Here is a 21,517-nt window from a genome sequence, read left to right on the forward strand (position 1 = left end):
AGGTTGGTGGTCAACTAAGTCTGATCTCGTGAACTCAGTGTTAACTCAAATCAGATATTGGCTGGTTAATCCCACAAGCTGTGTGGCACCATTGCACCAGCATGTCTTGCAGACAGGTCACTCTTATAGACAAGGATTTGTAGCTGGCTTGGCGTTTCCCATTCTCCTTTGGCAGTGTGCAGAGTACCTTTTAGTATTATGACTACTAGTCAGCATATCGCGGCCCCCATCGTGCTCTATGCACTAGCTTCGGGCAAGGGGCTGGAGATTGAGGAAACTCACGCAGAGACAGACCGACACACAGACCTTCAATCACTGGTACCAAAAGCCCCTCTTTAATAGCACCATGTAGGCTTAAATACACTGCAGTCAATGGCCAACAGGTGAAAATCCCATCCTCTGATCCTCTAGGTAAAGCACAGCTTTTAGTAACTTCAATTAGAAGACTCTAGACAGGGAAGAGCAGCTGAAGGCCAGGACTCAATTGGTCCCAACAGGTGGAGGCTATAGGTAGGCAACAGCTTGACTTCTCTGTGTTCACTGACTTGTGTCAGTGTTTTTTTCATGAGTAGGGCCTTACCATCTGCTTATAGAGAGCCATTCATAGCCTTGGTAATAGCCTGGGTTGTTTGGGTGTTCCCATGATCCACCCCTTGGGGCAAGAACTCAAGTAGCTGTAACCAATTACCAGTATTGGAAGCTTCATTTGGTGATGAGAGATGTACAGTTGAAGCTCTCTTTCCCCTGTTTGATGATTTCATTTTGACTGCCTTCACATGTGCATATATTGTAGGAAGCTTCTCCAGTAGTAGACTTCCATATTACCCCTCAAATGTCCCTTAGTTGTCTCTCCCCATATTCTCTCCCTCATCCCCTCTTCTCTTCCCCTTCCCATTTGACCACCCTGCCCCCCTCCACATCCATACACACCAATGTATTCCCGTCTTTGGAAGAGCCATTCCTCGCCTATAGGCTCTTATTCGCTACCTAACTTCTGTAGTCCTATGGAGAGCCTATGGAGTTTGATGACAGCCTGCTTATCAACAACTTAATAGCTGATGTACACACATAAGTTAATACATATTACATTTGTCTTTCTTTATCTGGGTTACCTTACTAAGGATGATTTTTTGTAGTTCTATTTACCTATGAATTTTATTTTTAATGACTGAGTAATATTCCATTGTGTAAATGTATCTCAATTTTGTTATCCATTCATCCATTGATGGACATTTAGATTGTTTCCTGTTTCTGGCTATTATGAATATAGCAGCAGTGAAAATGGTTGAGAAAGTGTCTCTGTAGCAGGATTAAGTGTACTTTGGATATATTCCCAAGAATAGCTTTGAGATAAATCAATTCTCATCTTCCTGGGGAACTGCTACACAGAAATCCAAAGTGGCTATACAGGTTAGCATTCCTACTAGCAGTGGAGGAGTGTTTCCCTCGGCAGCCTACAGAATGGGAAAAATATCTTCACCAACCCCACATCAGACAGAGGGCTGATCTCCAAAATATATAAAGAATTCAAGAAATTAGTCATCAGAAGAAGAAATAATTCAATAAAAATGGGGCACAGACCTGAACAGAGAATTCTCCACAGAGGAATCTAAAATGGCTGAAAGACACTTAAGGAAATGCTCAACATTCTTAGTCATCAGAGAAATGCAAATCAAAACAACTCTGAGATTCCATCTTACACCTGCCAGAATAGCCAAGATCAAAAACACTGATGACAACTTATGCTGGAGAGGTTGTGGGGTAAAGGGAACACTCCTTTATTGCTGGTGGGAATGCAAACTGGTACCGCCCCTTTGGATGTCAGCGTGGTGATTTCTCAGAAAATTAGGAAACAACCTTCCTCAAGACCCAACAATACCACTTTTGGGTATATACCCAAAGGGTGCTCAATCATGCCACAAGGACATGTGCTCAACTATGTTCATAGCAGCATTGTTTGTCATAGCCAGAACCTGGAAACAACCTAAATGCCCCTCAACCGATGAATGGATAAGGAAAATGTGGTACATTTACACAATAGAGTACAACTCAACAGTAAAAAACAATGACATCTTGAAATTTGCAGGCAAATGGATGGATCTAGAAAACATCATATTGAGTGCGGTAACCCAGACCCAGAAAGACAAATAAATATATGTACTCACTCATATGTGGCTTTTAGACATAAAGCAAAAAAAAAAATGCAGCCTATAATTCACAATCCCAGAGAATTTAGAGAACAAAGAGGACCCTAAGAGAGACATACATGGATCTCATCTACATGGGAAGTAGAAAAAGACAAGATCTGAATAAATTGAGAGCATGGGGACCATGGGAGAGGGTAGGAGGGTGGGGAGAGGAAGGGAGGGCAGTGGAGAAAAAAGTATAGCTCAATAAAAACAATTTAAAAAATTTGAAATATAATAGAATCTAGGTATTCTCTAAGTCAATTTTGTTTCTTTGCTTTTCTTCCTGGCTATACACTTATTGTATTTTCTAAGTTTTTTGATTGAATGAGAGATAGCTCTTGCAGAAGTGTCAAGACTTAAGTTAAAAAGCCTTTTGAAATTGGTATGTTTGTTCTTTGGCTGAGTTCTTAATGTGGGGGATGTCAATTTAGTCAGTACTCTAGATTGTTTGGAGATTTGTTTTTGCTGTCAGACTCAGTCTTTCATTCACAGATTGCTTCACCTGTTCACAAAGCATGCTGCCAGAGAGTCATTCTCAGTGTTCCAGAGTTTCCTGCAGATTTCACCGATCTCAGCGAGCGTGCTCTTTGCAGTGGTGGACTGTTACAGTTCTCTGTTCAGTGCTTATCTTGTGGCAGCAGGCTGGTTTCTTTGTTTTAACTTTATTTACATTCAGAGGCTGTATCTGCTTCTTAGAGACGGATGGACTTTGCAGCTCTTCTGTCCCTCCTGCCCAGGCAGCGAGTCTCGGCCTTTTCTCTATGGAAGGCCGTAGGTAGAAGTTTTCTGTCTGTCCTATAGATGGCAGACTTTCACTTTGTATGAAAGCAGACTACCAGACCCAGAAAAATTTTCTGTTTCTGTTCTAAGGACAGATGAACTTTGATTTTACTCTTTTCCAAGAAGTCTGGTTCATCACCCAGTTCTTGAAGGTGGAAAATGCTTTTCTTCTTTCTTTCTTGTGGCTGACAAGTGTTTCTTTTTCTCCTGTCCCAAAGACCTTGGAGTTTATAGCATGCACTGCTTACAGGGAAACACTCCGATTGTCCTACAATCCACTAACTCTTCCTCATTTATACTCAATGAGGTCCTCCAGAGAAAAGTGATGGGTGGGAGTTTGAAGACTGTTGCCCATGCTGCTCTTTCACTGATATTTAGCTTTCCAAGTATTCATTAATAAATTAGCTAATTGTGTCATAACACTTATCTGCATTGGCTATTACTTCTCTGTTCTCCTAAAGTTAAAACTTCATATTTCTTGTCTTTTCTTGAATGGCATACTTAGAATTTAATTGATTTGCTTTTTGCTCTTATTGCAATGTTAACTCTCAGAACGACTCTATGGTTTTATAAAATAGCTGCTTTCTCACTGAGAGGTTGGCTATGATGCCTTAAGTTATGGGTCTGACAGGATGGCTCAATGGGTGAAGGTGCTGCCCCCAAGGCTGATGATTCAAGTTCAGTCCCTCAGAGCTGACCTGATGAAAGGTGACTTGCACAGTTTGTTTTCTGATTCTCAGTTATGTTCAGTGCATATCCTCTACAAAAAATAAAATAATACAATAAAAATATCCATTTGAGGGACAAAGAAGCAATTCAGTGGATAAGAACTTAAGAGCACAGGAGTTCAGTCCCCAGTGCCTACACATTAGGCAGCTCACAACTGCCTGTAATTTCAGCTACAGGGGAACCTGACTCCCTCTTATGGCATCTGCTTGTTTCCTCACACAAGTGACACACATATTCAAACTCACACTTAGACATGCACATACACAAGAATAAAAATGAAACCTTAAAAAAGAGCATGTCTATTTTTAGATTTTTGAGGAATTTCTGTACTGATTTTTATATTGGCTACACTGGTTTGCACTCCCACCCACAGGCACTAAGTGATTCTCTTGCCAACATCCAAGCTAGCATCTGTGGTCATTTTTTCTGCTGTTGTTATTTTGGTTTTTTTTTCTTTGTTTTATTTTTTTTCTCATCTTAACCATTCCAGCTGGGGTAAGATTAAATCTCAGAGTAGTTGTAATTTGCAGTTTCTTATGGATAGGCATGTTGAACATTTTAAAAAATTTTTTTTCTCAGCTCTTTTGGTTTTCATCTTTTGAGAACTCTCTGTTTACTTCCATTCTTTTGAATGTTTGAGGTTTTTTTTTAGCTCATTGTATATTCTAGATACTAGCCTTCTGTAAGATGTATAGCTGGTGAAGATTGTATTACATTATGCAGACTGCCTCTTTCCTTGAAACATAATGTCTCACTGTACAGGAACTAATTTCATGAGTTCCTATTCATTAATTGTTGGTCTAAGTGCCTGTGCTTTTTGGGTCCAGTTCACAAAGTCCGTTCTTGTTACAATGAGTTCCAATATATTCCTTACTTTCTCCTCTATCAGAATCACAATTTTAGGTCTCATGCTGATGTCCTTAATTCATTTGGAACTGGGTTTAATACAGGGTATGAAATAAGAATCAAGTTTCATTCTTCTACATCGAATTTGACTAGTACCATTTGTTGAATGAATTGTCTTTTCCTCAAGGATGTTCTTTTGGCTGGTGAAATCACTATAGAAATCAGTGTGGAGCTTCCTCAAAAAGCTGGAAATGGACATAGAACTTGGCCCATCTATCCCACCCTTCACCATATATCTAAAGGACTCTGCATCCTACTATAGAGTCTCTGCTCATCCATGTTTATTCCCATTGTATCACAGTAGCCAGGAAATAAAAACAGCATAGATGTACATCAACTGAGGAATGAATAATAAAAATGTGATATGTTTAAAAATGGGATATTATTCTACCATTAATAAAATCAAAATTATGAATTTCATAGTTAAAAGGCTGGAGTTGTAAACAATCATTCTCAATGAGGTTACCCATATCTGGAAAGACAAATGTCATGTTTTCTCTCATTTGTGGATGTTAGTTCTGAACCCTGCTGGATATGGTAATGACTGGCCTGGGTAGACACGCACAAACCTCTAATGGAAAACCAAGCACTTTCTGAATTTGAGCCAGTTTCACAGGATGAAACTCATACCTTGTACCATTGTCAGGTCATCATCCTGTGCCTAAACAAGTCCTAAGCCCTAGGGGAGAACCTATAATTACTATACTGCTAAATGAACACAGTTTAAGTCAACTTTGGCGAATAATTGTTATACCCATAGATTAATGCATCTCCCAGTCCTCATCAAAAAGTCCTACAATATGTAGAGACACACAAAGAAACAAGATGAAGAGAATAAAAGACTTCAGAATGCTCAGTCCTAAATGAAGCAACTATATCATATCCCTTCCCTTCAAGGTTTATTGTGGAAAGGGAGTTAGAATGGGCCAAAGTGGTAGACAGCTACAGGGAAACTCAGTGTCTTCTGGACAGAACAGGTCAGCTACACTTAGGAGCTCAGAGTGGTTTTGGCAGCATGCACAAATCCCATGGAAGCTCAAGTCAGACTAAATTCCACCACACAGAGGAGAGGTGGTGTTAAGTCCCATCTCTGTTTGAAGAACTATTGGCATGGAAAGGCATACACCCAAGAATATATTTTCATTGCAAGTTTGACTTAATGTATATAAACAACAAACAAACTAGAACAGATAGTTGGGTAGATAGTTAAGAGGGGTAGATATGATGAAAACACATGACATGAAATTCCCAAAGATCTACTAATTTTTAAGCATGCATTTAATGGGACTGCCGGCTTTGATTTAGTATTACATTTGTGAGATTCATCTTAATTGTTAATGTTGCTATATTGTTTTGATTAACCTACACTATTTTATTGTGTGACTATAGCTCAATCTATTCTATTGTTGATGACTGTATATACTGATTTCTGACTTAATGGTACAATAAATAACGCTAACATACATATATTTTAACATACATATATTTAACAAATCTTGAAACATATATATATATATATATATTTCTAAGAGATAAATTGTTGCTTATATATAGTTACATACATTTCACCTTTAGTAGATAATCCTAAACCCTCTTCTAAAAGTGGTCTGGAAAATTTGTTTTTACTTCCTTGTGATACAAACCTGTTAATATTTGATGAAATTTTACATAAATCACTAATTGTGTGTGGCATGAATAATAAAAAACCAGAGACAGGTATTAAAGACAGGGTTAAAGCTGAAGATCAGAAAAGCAGAACAGTAAGCCACTAGAGAGACTTTTTACCTCTACCAATGCTCAGACCAAAGGGGCCATCATCAGACTGCCTAGACTGTACTGTGTCTCCATCAAACCTCAGACTCCACACTTCAATGAGTTTGTCTCTTCCCCTTTATATTTCTCTCTTCGCCCAGGCATATTGTTTCTGTCTCCTCCTCCGTAGTACTGGAATTAAAGGTGTGTGACTCCCAAACCCTTGTATTAAAGGAGTGAGCTGCCACCACCACCTGGATCTGTTTCTGAATCGATCTTGAGTAGCTCAGGGTAGCCTTGAACTCACAGAGATCCGTCTGCCTCTGTCTCCCAAGTCCTGGGATTAAAGGTGTGGGACATGACTGCCTGGCCTCTTGTGGCTTAGCTTTGCACTCTGATCTTCAGGCAAGCTTTATTTATTAAAATACAAATACGATATCACTGCAATTATGTATAGTAAGCATATTGAAAAAAGAATATTTTAGAAGTGTTTAATTTGGTGATTTTCTAAGTGGATACAATCGTTCAATTACCATAAAGATAAAAATGTAGAATATTACATTATCAGTAATCTCAATTATTTTGAATTTTTATATGACACACATTACTTACATGATATTAAGTAATAACTTACATATAGAATTATCACTTGTATATACAACCAAATTAGTAATTTAAAAATATTCTAAGATGAACCGAGGTCCAGATTGCTTGAATGGTGTATTTATCTAAAATTTAATGATGAATTATTATTTATTCTTCACAAATATGTTCCAAAACGTAGAAGACAAAGGAATAACTTACAACTTATTCTTAAAGTCAAAATTTAATTTAACTCTAAAGATAGTCAAAGAAAGAATTTAAAATGTTGTAAGCCTTTTTGTCATATATGAAATATTAAAAATTAGGAAACGAAAGAGGCCTCCATTGGAAAAAATAAAGTTTTTCCCATAAATAATGTAATTTTGTGTGTAAACCAGGGTTCCTCTATGTTTGAATTGATAAAAATGTTAAATATGTTTGTATAGTAAGAACTGAATATACAAAACATCTTACATTTCTTTAAACTATTAATAACCAGGACATTCATCAAAATGATAAATGGCTTCAGTGAAGTACTCTTAAATAACATCTTAATTAATAATGAACTACTGAATCTTTCCCCATAAGAAACAAAACAAGGAAAGAATAGTTTTCTTTAAAAAAAACTACTAAGACAAATGCATAATCACATGCAAAATCAAATAAAAATAAAAATAAAAGGGAAATATCTCTGACTTATACTACGTATAAAAATTAACAGAAATTATACACCAACTTTAAGAGCAGAAGCATAAAAACCCTTGGAAGTCTAAGAGAATCAAATAAACAATGGTTTCTTGAGAACGGTTTCATTTCAAAAGCACAAGCTAAACCTAAAGCTTGCATGTCATCAATATTTAAAAACATATACTATAAACACCAACACCAGTACAGCAGGAAACTAACCCACAGACTGGAGAAAAGTTTGGTAATCATATATCTGATAAAGGACTTGAATGTAGCCATTAGACATTAGGAACACTTACAATTTAACATAAATAACTAAAAAACCCAACTGACAAAAGGAGAGCAGATTTAAACTACCATTTTCCCAAGAGGCTATGCAAGTGGACAGGAAGAAGAAAGATGCCCAACATCATTAACATCAGGGACTTCAGTTTAAAACCATAATGAACAAGATGGGGTGGTTCATACCTACAACCTCAGCACTTGGGAGGCTGGGACCTAATAAGTCACATGTACATGACCAACTTTGCTCATATTTTATGAGCTTATTGCAAGCAAGCATGTAACCAAACAAGCACAAGTGGATGTAAGTTTATACCTTCCAAGATTGCTGTAATCAAAATGTCTTGCTTAGCATTGAAAAGCGTGGGAAAATGTGAAGTCTTACATATTGCTTCTGGGTATGTAAAATGATTTAGCAATTGTAGAAAACAGTTTGACACTTCTTCAAAAAGGTTGGTATAACAACATTTGCCTTGGTAATTTTACACACTCCCATTATACAGAGAAATAAATCAAGACTCATGTCTACCAAAGAACCTATTCAAATCAGGAATGTTCACAACATTTTGTGCTTAGTCAGTTTCCCACTCCTGTAACTGAATACTTGTGATAGTTTGTAGGAAGTTTTATTTTGGGTTTGCAGTTTTGAAAGTTTCCGTCCATTGTTTGTTGCTCTATTTCTTTGAGGCTTGTGGCAAAGCAGCTTATAATTGTAGGAACCATATTGGGGAATACAGATGCTCAATTCATGTGTAGGATATAAAAGGAAAAAGAATGGGGGGGGCGGTCTTAGTATCTCCTTCAATGACACGCTCTCAATGGCTAGAAGACCTCCTAGGCTGTACCTCTTAAAGGTTCTATCACTTTTCACCTTTAAATAGCCAAGTGTGGCAGCTCATGTCTTTAACCCCAACACTTGGGAAGCAGAGAGTTGAGTTTAAGGCCAGGCTGCTCTACATAAAGAAATCCAGGTCAGCCAAAGTTATACAGTGAAACTGTATCTCAAAAAATATCAATACAAGGCAACAAAGTAACAGTAAAAAAAAGACTTTAATAAAGGGGTTGTGGAGGATATTTATTAACCAATATATAGCTATTGCTAATCATATTCACAAAGGAATAGCATCCATATATTATTAACTGATGTTGGCAAAGTGTGGTTGTACATTTGCAACCAAGGTGAAGTTGCTGATGCTAGGGTAATGTCAGAATTTGGCAGCAGCCGGGCGGTGGTGGCGCACGCCTTTAATCCCAGCACTCGGGAGGCAGAGGCAGGCGGATCTCTGGGAGTTCGAGACCAGCCTGGTCTACAAGAGCTAGTTCCAGGACAGGCTCCAAAACCACAGAGAAACCCTGTCTCGAAAAAACAACAACAACAACAACAAAAACCAACAAAAAAACAGAATTTGGCAGCATTTCTCATGCATGTAGCTTCTATAGATTCTATTCTCTGTCTGACAGTAGTAATAAATACTATTTCTTCCATAGGGTAGTGTAAATGCATTGAACAGAGAGGTGGCCTTACATCTTCCAGCTGATATGAATAGGAGATATTCTGCTTGTCTTGGTACTGTAATGTCAACCAACCTATCTGTGAGTCATAATCCTGAGCAGTGACGTTGAAGCAGAACTAGTCATAGCACTGTAAGTTCTCTTTCCTTTTTCCTGGTGTCATTTTCCTGTAATGAGATGAGCTCCCAATTTGCAGTGTGACAATAAGGCAATGCGAGTTATTCATCTATTCTACCACTTCTGGTGGTCATGGTGTTCAGTAGAAAGGGAAATGATCAAAGGATGAGAGTTAGTTTTCCACATCCACCAGAAAGATGTCACTCAGTGAAAGAAGAAGCTTAACTTTCTAGTTGTCTGTAATAAAGTTGTGTGAGTTAGTATCTTGTTTTTCTGGGGAGACAGATAATGGTGGGGCTCACAAGGTAGCTAATATTTGACATCCACGGGGCCGTTTACATACACTTCAACAAACGGATTTCTTACTAAGAAGAAGGTGAAATAAAATAGAGAGTTCATAATGTTCTTGTATCCAGGATACAAGAAATCTCTTTCATTATAAGGATATAATAGTGATGATGATAAAATTACGTATAGTAATGATAATAAGTTCTGAAATTTACAAAAGGCAAACAGCAAATATTAAAATTAAGATAATGAAAATGCTAGAATTTTCTCATAAAAATTTTAAGGCAATCCTCATGAAACTGGTTTAAGAAAGCAGTACATATTCTTTATAAACAAAAATTAAAAAATCTCAGGAAAGAGGAAAAGGTCATTTACAAAAAAGGAAATGGAAAACACAAAAATCTGGTGGGTTGTGCTGGATGGAAGAGTGTGGATTACAGAAAGAGAAAACAGTTAACGAAAAGAAATCAATGAAGTTTACTGATCTGGAAAGCAGAGAGAAAACGGACTTTACAGATATAATCATCAAAATACAGCCCAGGGGATGTGGAGTAGAGGTTTATTTCCTCTATTAGTCTTAGTAAGAACAGTTAACATGCTTAGGTATCATTTTAAACAAAATTAGGAAGACTCTGAAAGATAGAGTGTAGAATGAAACTGACTGGCATAGGAACCCATAGGACACAGTATACTTTATGCTCCACAAGCTCAAGAAGGCAGCAAGTGGGAAATCAAAATGTATCTAGACAAAACAGAAGACCCAATGGGAAGAGGATTATGAAGTACCAGTGACTGGCCAAATAGGTGCCAGTAAACGTCTAGTAAACATTAGTTTCTTAAAAGAAATTTTAATCACATGATTTTGAAATTTATACTTGTGCATTTATCCCAGAAAAATGGAACTTTGTGTTAATTTAACCCTGCATTATGTATATATACATATATATGTATATATATATGTATATATATATATCACATCTTTATCTTAAGAGCCCCAAATAAGAAACAGGTGCTCTTTCTTATAGGTGCTCTTGTAGGTGCTATTCAACTCCTGTTGGCTAAAACAACTCTGGCATATCCATAAATCTGAGAATTATTTATCAGCACAAATGAATGCGCTATTGAGACTCACAGCAACTTGGGTCAGAGAGTTTTACTGAATTGAAACTTCACTGCTTAAATACTATATGATTCCATTCATGTAGCAATCTTAAAATGATACCACGATGAATTGGGAACAGTTCAATAGTTGATAAAGATTAAGGAGCTTTAGTGGCAGGAGGAAAATGGCTAGGAACTCCTTGGGTGAAGTAAATTTTTCTGTGTCTTGTCTGTATTTTGCAATAATCTTTTTTACAATGTGCTGCTTACTATTGGAAAAAATAGGGTCAAAAGTACATGATGTCTCTGTTATTATTATTTCTAGTAACTTTCTGGGAATATATAATTATCTTAAAGTCAAAATTTAATGGTAAAATGATAGTCTTGGAATATTTTTTATGTTCCCATTCTTTTAAAAAGCTAAAAAGAAAAGCCCATAGATTTAAAGAGATTTAAGAAAATCACAAGGCTACTTAAAATAACAATATTGAGAAGTATTGAACACTTACTATGTCTTATAGTAACGAATGACTTTGAAATATGATGATTTAGAATATGTTTAAAATGTGTTCTTTATATTTTAGAAATATACATATAAATATTACTTGAGTGATATTGTGCCTGGGTTTGTCTTCCAACAAGTGTATGGGCAATCTTCAGAGCTATCTCCTGAGAGAGTCTACTAGGTAGTGATGAACACTGTGTATGTCTGTGAAAGCAATAGAATGTTACCCTCATGGGCACACTACTATATGCAAGGAAGACAATTTAAAGATGGAATTGAGAAAAATACAGATATTATGTAAAGCAGTAAGGATTTCCTTAATTCTCTCTGGTATAAAATCAGTTACAATCCAGTAATTTCATGTCGGATTATATATGTAAAGGAAATGAATATCAACCTATATACAAATGTAGATTTTCAGCCCAGTTACTCAGTCATCCACTTGAAATTGGATTGCCACCCCTAAAACCTCTCTAATGAAAATCATGGAGCTCTTCTTATTTGTAAGTATACGAGACCTCTGTCCAGTGTGGCTAGTAGAAAGCATCTACTGGCACTGAATCAAAAGTTTCACTTTTAATTCTGCCCTGCACGACCAGTTTCTCTACTCATATCAAGGCTGCTGGGAGAAAACGCACCTTTTTTTCCCCCTAGAGCTCTTGACATATCTTAACTTCAACTCTTATGTCTGTTTCAAAAAAAAAAATTTAAGAGGTCCAGAATGACATGCAAACAACAGCAACTGTGGGCATTGGCCACATAATTATTGCCTATGAAGCTCCCAGTGGAGCTGGGAGGAGCATCTGGAGCAATTAAGTTAATAATGTGAACTTCAGGGATCGCCATTCATCATGCAAGAAAATTTAAATCACAATGCTTCAGGTGCCAGATTTATGTTAGCAAAACAAATCACCCAGCTGTAAACATCTCTGCAAACATGTTCGGGAGAGTGAGGTGGGTCTCCTTGGAGGACTATTACAGTAGTTATTTGAAGGTAATATATGACTATGACAAAAACCCAGAAGTCTCATGGAGAAAGCAATCATCAGTTCAGGGCTACAGTGAAGCTATAAATATTTCATAACAGTGTGCTGTGTCTAAAAAAATGACTTGGCTTTCCAGTACCCAGCCTCCCTTCTTATGTAACTTCCTCAACGTAAGTGTTCAGACATTTTCTAAATGGTTGAGGCATTTCATAAAAACTAGAACTATCTGAAATCTCCTGAAACAGATAGCTTCAATCTCTGATTTTTTAAACCCGTGTAAATTCACATGTGATTTATTGACATGACCATGAAAAATGAAAGCGGTTTTTATTTAAAGAAAATGGATGTATAATAGTTTCTTTTTTCATTGCTGTGAACAAATATCTGATACAGAGTAACTCAAAAGAGTAAGGACTATGGCATCTCACCTGTTAAAGCTATAGTTAGTCCATCATTGTGGGGAAGTCATTGGAGCAGGAATTGGAAGCAGCTGATTACACTGCATCAGCAGTCAGGAAGCAGAGAGAGATAGATGAATGCTGATGCTCAGCTCACGTTCTCATTTTTAGGTAGCTGGTAACCCCAGAACACAGAGTGGTGCATACAGTCAGGGTGGGCCTCTCTACTTCAATTAACTGAGTATGGAAACTCACACATTCCCTCCAAAGATTTCTCTCTCTCTCTCTTTTTTTATTGAGAAAAGAAAAAAAAAAGTATCCGCCTCCTCCCAGCCTCCCATTTCCCTCCCCCTCCTCCCACCCTTCTCCCCCTCCCCCAAACTCCTCTCCACCTCCCTCTCCAGTCCATAGAGCAGTCAGGGTTCCCTGCCCTGTGGAAAGTCCAAGGTCTGCCCCCCTCCGTCCATGTCTAGGAAGGTGAACATCCAAACTGGCTAGGTTCCCACAAAGCCAGAACATGAAGTAGGGTCAAAACCCTGTGCCATTGTCCTTGGCTTCTCATCAGCCCTCATTGTTTGCCATGTTCAGAGAGTCCGGTTTTATCCCATGCTTTTTCAGTCATAGTCCAGCTGGCCTTGGTGAGCTCCCACTAGATCAGCCCCCTTGTCTCAGTGGGTGGGTGCACCCCTCGTGGTCCTGACTTTCTTGCTCATCTTCTCCCTCCTTCCGCTCCTCATTAGGACCTTGGGAGCTCAGACCAGTGCTCCAGTGTGGGTCTCTGTCTCTATCTCCATTCATCACTAGATGAAGGTTCTATGGTGGTATGCAAGATATTCGTCAGTATTGCTATAGGATATGATCATTTCAGGTTGCCTATCCTCAGCTGCCCAAGGGACTAACTGGGGACATCACCATGGGCTCCTGGGAGCCACTCTAGGGTCAAGTCTCTTGCCAACCCTAAAGTGGCTCCCTTAACTAAGAATTGTGGTTCCGTGCTCCCCTGTCCAACCTTCCTGGGAAGATTTCTTTCTTATGTTATTATAGAGCTCATCAAGTTGGCAGTTAAGACTAACCATCACAGAAAAAAAAAAACAAAAACTATGATAACCACATTTATGTGGTACCCAGGATTGATTCTAAAGCATCCTGCATGCTAGAAGTGGGCTTTACAATAGAATAATATCCATATCCCCAGCCACCTGTTTATTTTCTATCTTGAAACAGGGTCTCACTAGATTTAGAAGGATGTCCTCAAACTCTTGTAGCTTAGACTGACCACAAACTGGTAATCCTTCTACCTCCTGAGTAACTAGGATAACAGCTATGTGCCCCCAGGCTCACTTATATCTTCCTCTTGAAAGAATTTCTGAACATTTAGCTCTTGCAGAAAAGAATCTGAAGTTGTGATTTGCTCCAGACTTGAGAGACACCTTTTTTTTTTTAAAAAAAAAATTCAATTAGCCATTTTTGGAAAGAGTGGTCTTGCTCAGTGTCGAGATGCCCAGAATATGCAAGTCTTCTAATGACACTTGATTGTCTTCCCTATCTTTAGACATACAAATAATAAGCCTTTACTGTAGGCTTATGCTCCATATGTTATTTCTATACTACAGAAAAAAGTCTAGACATGATAAAGAATGCTTAAGGGCATGAGTATATTAAATTGTGTTAAAGAATATTTTATTTTTGTCAAGCATTTATTGAGTTTCTACAAGGAATAGGATACTACGGTAGGTACTAAACGGAGAGTCACAATTCAAGGGTTCATGAGACAGTCGAGGAGGCAAGCATGTAAAATGGTGCTCGTTACACACAACCAGAGGCATTATTGCACTCTGATTAAATGCAAAATGTTATCTGGACACAGGAGATAGAAGAGCAAGTCACAGAAGCAATGATGTGTTTTATGAACTATGCCAAATGTTGTCATATGGTTTATATTGGCCAGGGAAAAGAGGATGAGGAAGTTAATTTTGCAACAGGCAAAGAGGCTTGGAATGAACTAATGTGTTCCAAAATAAAAATGAGTTTTGTTTTCTTAACAAGTAGCATAAGATACATAGAGCACATGAGTAGAGGGCGTCTCAAGATATGGGCTATACAAAGCACACTAAGAATGTTTGTCATTAAAACAATGGGGAGTAAAGAACAAACTTAAAGCATGAGTGCTACAAATCTGGCCCCTATTTTATAAGAAAGGCTTTGAATATAGTGACAGCAACAAGATGTCCAGAGTAAAAATGGTGACGCTTGCCAGAGAGCTGCATTACCACTACAGACCAGAGTTCATAAGAATCTGAACCAGAATAGTAATCACAATGAAAGAGTTAACAATTATATTTGTTGACTAGTACTTTGAGTAGTTACACATTTTTTCCTTTAGTCTTTTAGTGTGGAACGCCATCACTGGAACTTTGATATGCATTTCCTGATGACTATGTTGGGCATCTCTTTATGTTAGTATTGGTAACTCACATGTTGTACTTTTATTTTATTTTTGATGAGTTTTGAAAATTAATCAGATATAATGCATGTAAGCCCTTGACTTAGTATGTGATTTTCAAATGTTTTCTTTCAGGCTTCATCTCATTGATGTTTTTCTCTTCGAAAAGTTATTTAAAAAAATTTAATTGATTTTGCCAATGTCGAATCCATCAGTTACTTTTAGAAATTATTTGGATTAGCACCACCACCCAAGAAATTACCTGATTTAAGCTCACAATTATTCTCTTCCATACTTTGTTTAATGGTTTTAAGGTTTTCTTTTATATCTGTAATTGATTTTGAGTTAATTTGTGAATATTGTGTGAGGTTCTTTTTTCTTTATTCCCTTAGTGTTTTGCATATGTGTGTGTAGTTGGTACTGTACCAATTGTCAAAAAGATCATCCTAATAGCATTGCCTTTTTTCTTTGTCAAACATCATCAACTGTTCATATATGCATAAGTTTATTTCTAAGCCATTTATTTTATTTGACTGATTAATTTGGTTAGCTATATGCCAACACCGTTCTGTATTGTTTCATATCGGTTTATTATAAACCTTTTTATCTGATAGTGTCTTACAACAACTTTATTCTTTTAAAAGTGATTTTGGTTAGTCAAATCTTCTGTATTTCTGTATAAACTTTATTGTCAGCTTGTCCTAGCTACAAAATGTTTAGTAGGCCTTTGCCTCAGATCTATATTTGAATCTTGGATGAAATAACCACTTACTAATATTGACTATTTTGATCTATTAACACAGAATATCTTTATATTTCAACAATTATTTTAAAATTTATTTCCTTAGTGTTTTTTATAGATTTCTGCATAAAGCTCTTGCAAATAGTTTTTAAGGATTTCTACCTGTAGTGGTTTGAGTGAGAAATGTTCCTCATAGGCTCTTCTGAATATTTGGTCACCAATTGGCACTTTTTAAGAAGGTTATGCAACCAATATAAGGTAGATTCTTGCTGGAGGAGATATTTTAATTGGGCTGTGCACTGAAGGTTTATACCTTTACCTGCTTATAGTTCTCATCTTTTGCTTCTTGCATATGGATGAAGATGTGATCAGTCAACTTCCTTCTTATGCTGTCATTATTTTGAAGACTGATGACATGCCTTACCCTCTGTGATGGATTTGGCACTTTTGGAACCCCTTCCTTCTTTAATTTCTTTACTTGGGGTATTTTATCACATCAACAGAAAAATAATACAATACCCAGTACTCAGATGCTTTACAATACTGGTCTCATCACAACTAATATTCTGCTAATTTCAAATATTAATGTTCAAATTAACTATTAGAATATAGTTGACTTTGCATGTTCTCCCTCTGCCTGCTTAAATTCTGCAGTTCTGCTAAATTTGCATGTGAATTCTCAGAATTTTATGTTTATTGGATTTCCCATATGTAAAATCATGGCATCTCTAAGTGAAGATAGTTTTATTTCTTCATTTTCTAATGCTTATATTTTTGCCTATTTTTTTTAACTTGTTGCACTATTTATTCCTTTGATCTTTAGGCAAAAATTTGGACCTTTATCTGGGTCACTAATGAAGTTTTAAGAATTTACTTAGTGAGTGGTGGATTAGTTATTCAAAGAGACTCCAATATTGCTTGAAGGAATTTGTATTTCTGGGGATAGGATCACAGTAAATTCATAAATGCTCTCTAGGGAAGCAGACGCTGAAGAGAGAACACTGACAATGCTTTGAGCAAGTCATGTACTTGGAAAGTGATGCTGCATTACTAAGTTCATAGTTGATACTGCAGACCATCCATTATCCCATCTACTGCCAAGAATTACCTAGAGAAGTTGGTGTTAGTATCTCTTTTATATATAGGAAATTGGAATTGACAAAACAGAATGTTTTACCAAAATTTACCTGGTCAAATGAGTTCTTATTTGAATTTTATTTAGAGACACTGATTCATGAGTCAAGAATGCATGGATAGGCCTCTTCCAGAAGTGCTGTGACCAGTCCATTTTACGTGGTAGTTTTATATATTGTCTTATTGGTATGCGATGGTTGCAATATAAATTTCAGACAAGCTGTGGGCTTGCTTTTATGTAATCAACTGCATGCCTGGGACTTGTACTTCACTGACATATTGCCCCTTTAAACATGACACTGAGAATACCCAGTTCTTTGATAGCTGAACAGATAAATGATTTCTACTAAGTTATTTCTGTGCCCTGCCACCCCATGGTTCTGACTGCACAGAAAGTTCAGGGGCACAGAAATGTTTCTGATGCATGAAGCTTTCAAACAGATTCTACAGACCCCAGGGTTGGACTTGATCTTTCTAACAGGCATAGAAAATTTCCCAGTTAGTGTGTTCCAGTTCCAGTCAGGAAAACGCTAGATGCCCCCTGGGTTAGTTTGTATGTGACTGATGTCTTTGCTCCAGTGATACTGGTTTCATATTATAGTCCAAGTGTCTCTTTTTAACAAAAGCTTTAAAAAATGATACCTCTTTTGTGTTATGAATGCCTTTTGTACCGTTATGATAGCACTTCTTACTGATTTATAACTACAGCACTTGTGTTTTATGGCTTCTACTGAGCTCACCCCCATTAGGCTGTTTACAACCAAAGGACAATATCTCCATGTCATAATTGATAATTCTATCATCAGTGTTCAGAACAAAGCTTGCAACCCAAATGGCCATTGAATAAATATTTGTTTACTAGAATTAAATAGGCTATTGTTTGCTTATTTTTATATGTATAGTAACAAAACTCATTTCATTACTAGACTTATGTTACAATTAGAAAGGAAGAAGATAGAATGAGAGTGGGATGCTGGAAACCTCTTGGCTACGACTTGAGCAACCTTCTAAGAAGGTATAAAGTAGTTGTTCTTGTTTCTAGAGTTGAGCTGTCTTTTGTGGTGACATACTCCTCATAGCTCACTAGATAATCCAAAGTATGCTTTATTGCCACAGTAGAGAAGACAGAGTTTCTTAGAAACTTAGAAAACCTGTAGTCTATACAAATAACAAGAAATTAACAAAATAAGAAAAAGTCCCATAATTACAGGTGCTGTAATATAAAATATGTGAACAAGGTGATATGTTACAGGTTTCATGAGGCAGAAGAGGGGTGCTTTGGAGAGAACCTAAATGAAGACCCGAAATTCATCATGAGATTTGTATGATCATATTTAAAAAATGAGAACAACTAAATGCAAAAAGAATGCTTTAGGCACGGGAAGTAGTAAACACAAAGATACTGAGGTGAGAGAAAACGCTTTACATCAGCAAGGAACAGAAAAGAGGCTAGTGTGGGTGAGATAAAAAAGGAGAGATTTAAGATGGGATTGGGAAATTGGCAAGTGCCAGATACTAGAAGACAATGTGATTCATAAAAGCATTGATGTTATACCCCAATTATGGTAAATAGCCATTGACTGAGTATAAGCAAAAGAATGGTGTGATCTTATTTACATTTTAAAATTAATTGCATTATCGTTATTAGCCTCTTGAGTCTGAAGTTTGAGTGAAAAGCAAAATACGAGCTAGGTTGTGCTGAGAGATGATGGTAACTTGGATTCTTCTCATGGCAGAAAGCACAAAACATATGTTTTATGGATATGAGGATAAATTTTGATGGTAGCTTAAAAATTGCTCACAGATTGTATACAATCATTAAAGGATGGGAAGCATTAAGGGTGTCTGAGTATACTTAGCATACTGAGTAACTGGGGGAATGATAGTATCATTTATGGAGCTGTGAATGGCTCAGAAATGAGCAAGAGTAGAGGTTCAGACACTTAGACCTGAAGACTTTTGAACTTCAGTATATGGAGATAATGAGGATATACATATCTAAGATTTAGAGAAACAATATTCAGACATTTTGATTTATTTACATGTGAGAAAACTATATGTTTATTCAACAAATTTGATGAGAACAATAAGGAGAACTTGAATATGAAAAAAATGAGTAACTACAATGTTGGGTAATTTTGTGAAATTTGGATAAAGTAAGGAAATGAAAATAGTGTTGGGATTTGAAAATTTGAGAGTCTTCAAGATTGTAAAATGGTTGAAAAATCTTCTCACCAGTTCCTTTCTCTTATTCTTTTCATTTCTCTGCCCATCCTCCTAATTTTCTGTCTTTTTATGCCACCAGTAAGTCTACCGTTATATAAAGTGCAGTGTATCTTTACTTTGGTCAGAAGGCTATCTTTGTTTAATAAGACCTTGCCTTGTGCAAAATGACCTCATCTTGCTTGACTGTTGGTGTAGCGGATCTGCTGTGTGAGTTGGAGTTTTTGGAGAAATAAGTCTATGAATCAGTTTTTAGAGCTTACATTTTAGCTTAGTTTAATATGGGCTAGAAAAGGCTCTTCTCCGTTCCCATTATCTTCCGGGAACCATCAATTCATGGGAAATTAAAGGTCTGCTAGTACATCAGAGGATGGGGAGGAAATCCGGTGACATTCAGTAAGTGGATGAGTCAGGAAGTCCTTGTGTTGACTGTACCACTCTTTGTTTCATTCTCGGTGCTCTCAGCCACAATAAAGTTAAATTATACATCCTAAGTAGGAATCTTTTTACGTAAAGTAAGACTTCACATTTGGAACACTTGCGTCACTTCAATATCAAACCCAAGTTGAAATTCTTTATGAATTTGAAAATAATATAATTCAGATTAAATTCTCCTATGATGTTGTGATAATAACGGAGAAATTCTGGTCTTTGATAGTTTGTATTTGTGTGGGGTCATTTAAGAATTACGGAGGTTCTTACAACCTCAAGAAAATGATATATTAGCTCGCTTCAGGTTATTTTCCTTGTCAAATAGGGTCTAGATGTGTCGTGTTGAGCATGTGGTGTGGCCCACATGCAGCTGCATATTTCTGAAGATCATTTTGAATGAGGTCAGAATCATAAAGTTATTTAAACTTTATGGGAAGTATTTTTGTGATGCTTTTGTAACTCTATTGTATGGTTCTTGAGTATAAACTTTGTAGATGAAAATGCCATGTGGCACTGGCAAAAAGTTGGACAAATGCATACTATGCTTGTGAGAATAATTATTCCTTTTGTGTTTATAGAAAACAACGCTTCAGTAACTTTCAAAGTCCTGGCCCTTCTCCCATCCATTTGTGATGCATGCCTTCTTTTCATTTTCTCCTCATATATAAAAATACCATCTTATATCTGTTATCATCTCCCACTGCTCTCCCTTTTGATCATTCTACTTTTCAAATACATTGGGCAACTGAAATCTTTGGCTTCTTCACACTGTTCCCTCTGAATGGGACTCTACTCCTCTAGATAGAAAAATGGCCCATGCTCTATTCCATTAAGATGTTTAAGTATATTTTCTCAATATTTTCATCTTCCTCTTATCCTAGGTATTTTGGTTTCCATTCTATACTTTAATTTCCCATAGAAATTGATTAATAGCATAGTATATACTTTATTTTGCTTATCTGTGTTTCTCTTCCAGAATGTATTCTAGAAGTACATGGGTGGGCGTCTGCTGTGTTCACCACTGTATGTGCCTGAACAGGGCCTGATACATACTAGATATTCAAAATGCAAATGTAGAGCTATTTTTTGTCTCCAAAGATGAACTCTAATTTGTAGTCTCTTTATGACAATGCATTTATATATACACAGAAGTATATTAAAGTTTCAATCTGCACCTCATGTTGCCTAATTTTGCTTTTATATGAATAGGTTATTTTCTTATCCATAGGATAGACTCCCTTTGTAGATCAGGCAGGCCCCAAATGCACTGAGATCCACTTGCCTCTGTCTCCTGTTTTCTGAGTTTAAACATGTGTGCTACCATACTTGACTTTGTGTCCTCTTTTGTGAGGTTGTTTCATATGAACAACAAAGAGAAGAGCATTCCAAATTCAGTGATGGAATTATCAATATTTGGTTTAGTAACACACAATTATAGTTTTTGAAGAAGTTAAGCTTTTGGTTATTCAATAGAAGAGAAGAAAGTAGCTTCCTCTCAGTCTTCTTATCATGATCATGTCCATGCTATTCTTGATTGTCATCACCAGTCCATGGAAAACCTTCAAATTTTGCTGGTTGTTATTCTTCAGTAAGACAAGAAAAGGTATTTTTGTATAACTGATACTTCCTGAAGTTACTAGGGGGATCTATTTGTGTTAATTCTCAGATTTCTAAACTTTAATAGCATGCCAAATAGCCTTGAAATAATAATTTACTTATTTTACTATTT

The sequence above is a fragment of the Microtus pennsylvanicus genome, chromosome X (genome assembly GCF_037038515.1).
Source record: "Microtus pennsylvanicus isolate mMicPen1 chromosome X, mMicPen1.hap1, whole genome shotgun sequence".
NCBI lineage: Eukaryota > Metazoa > Chordata > Mammalia > Rodentia > Cricetidae > Microtus > Microtus pennsylvanicus.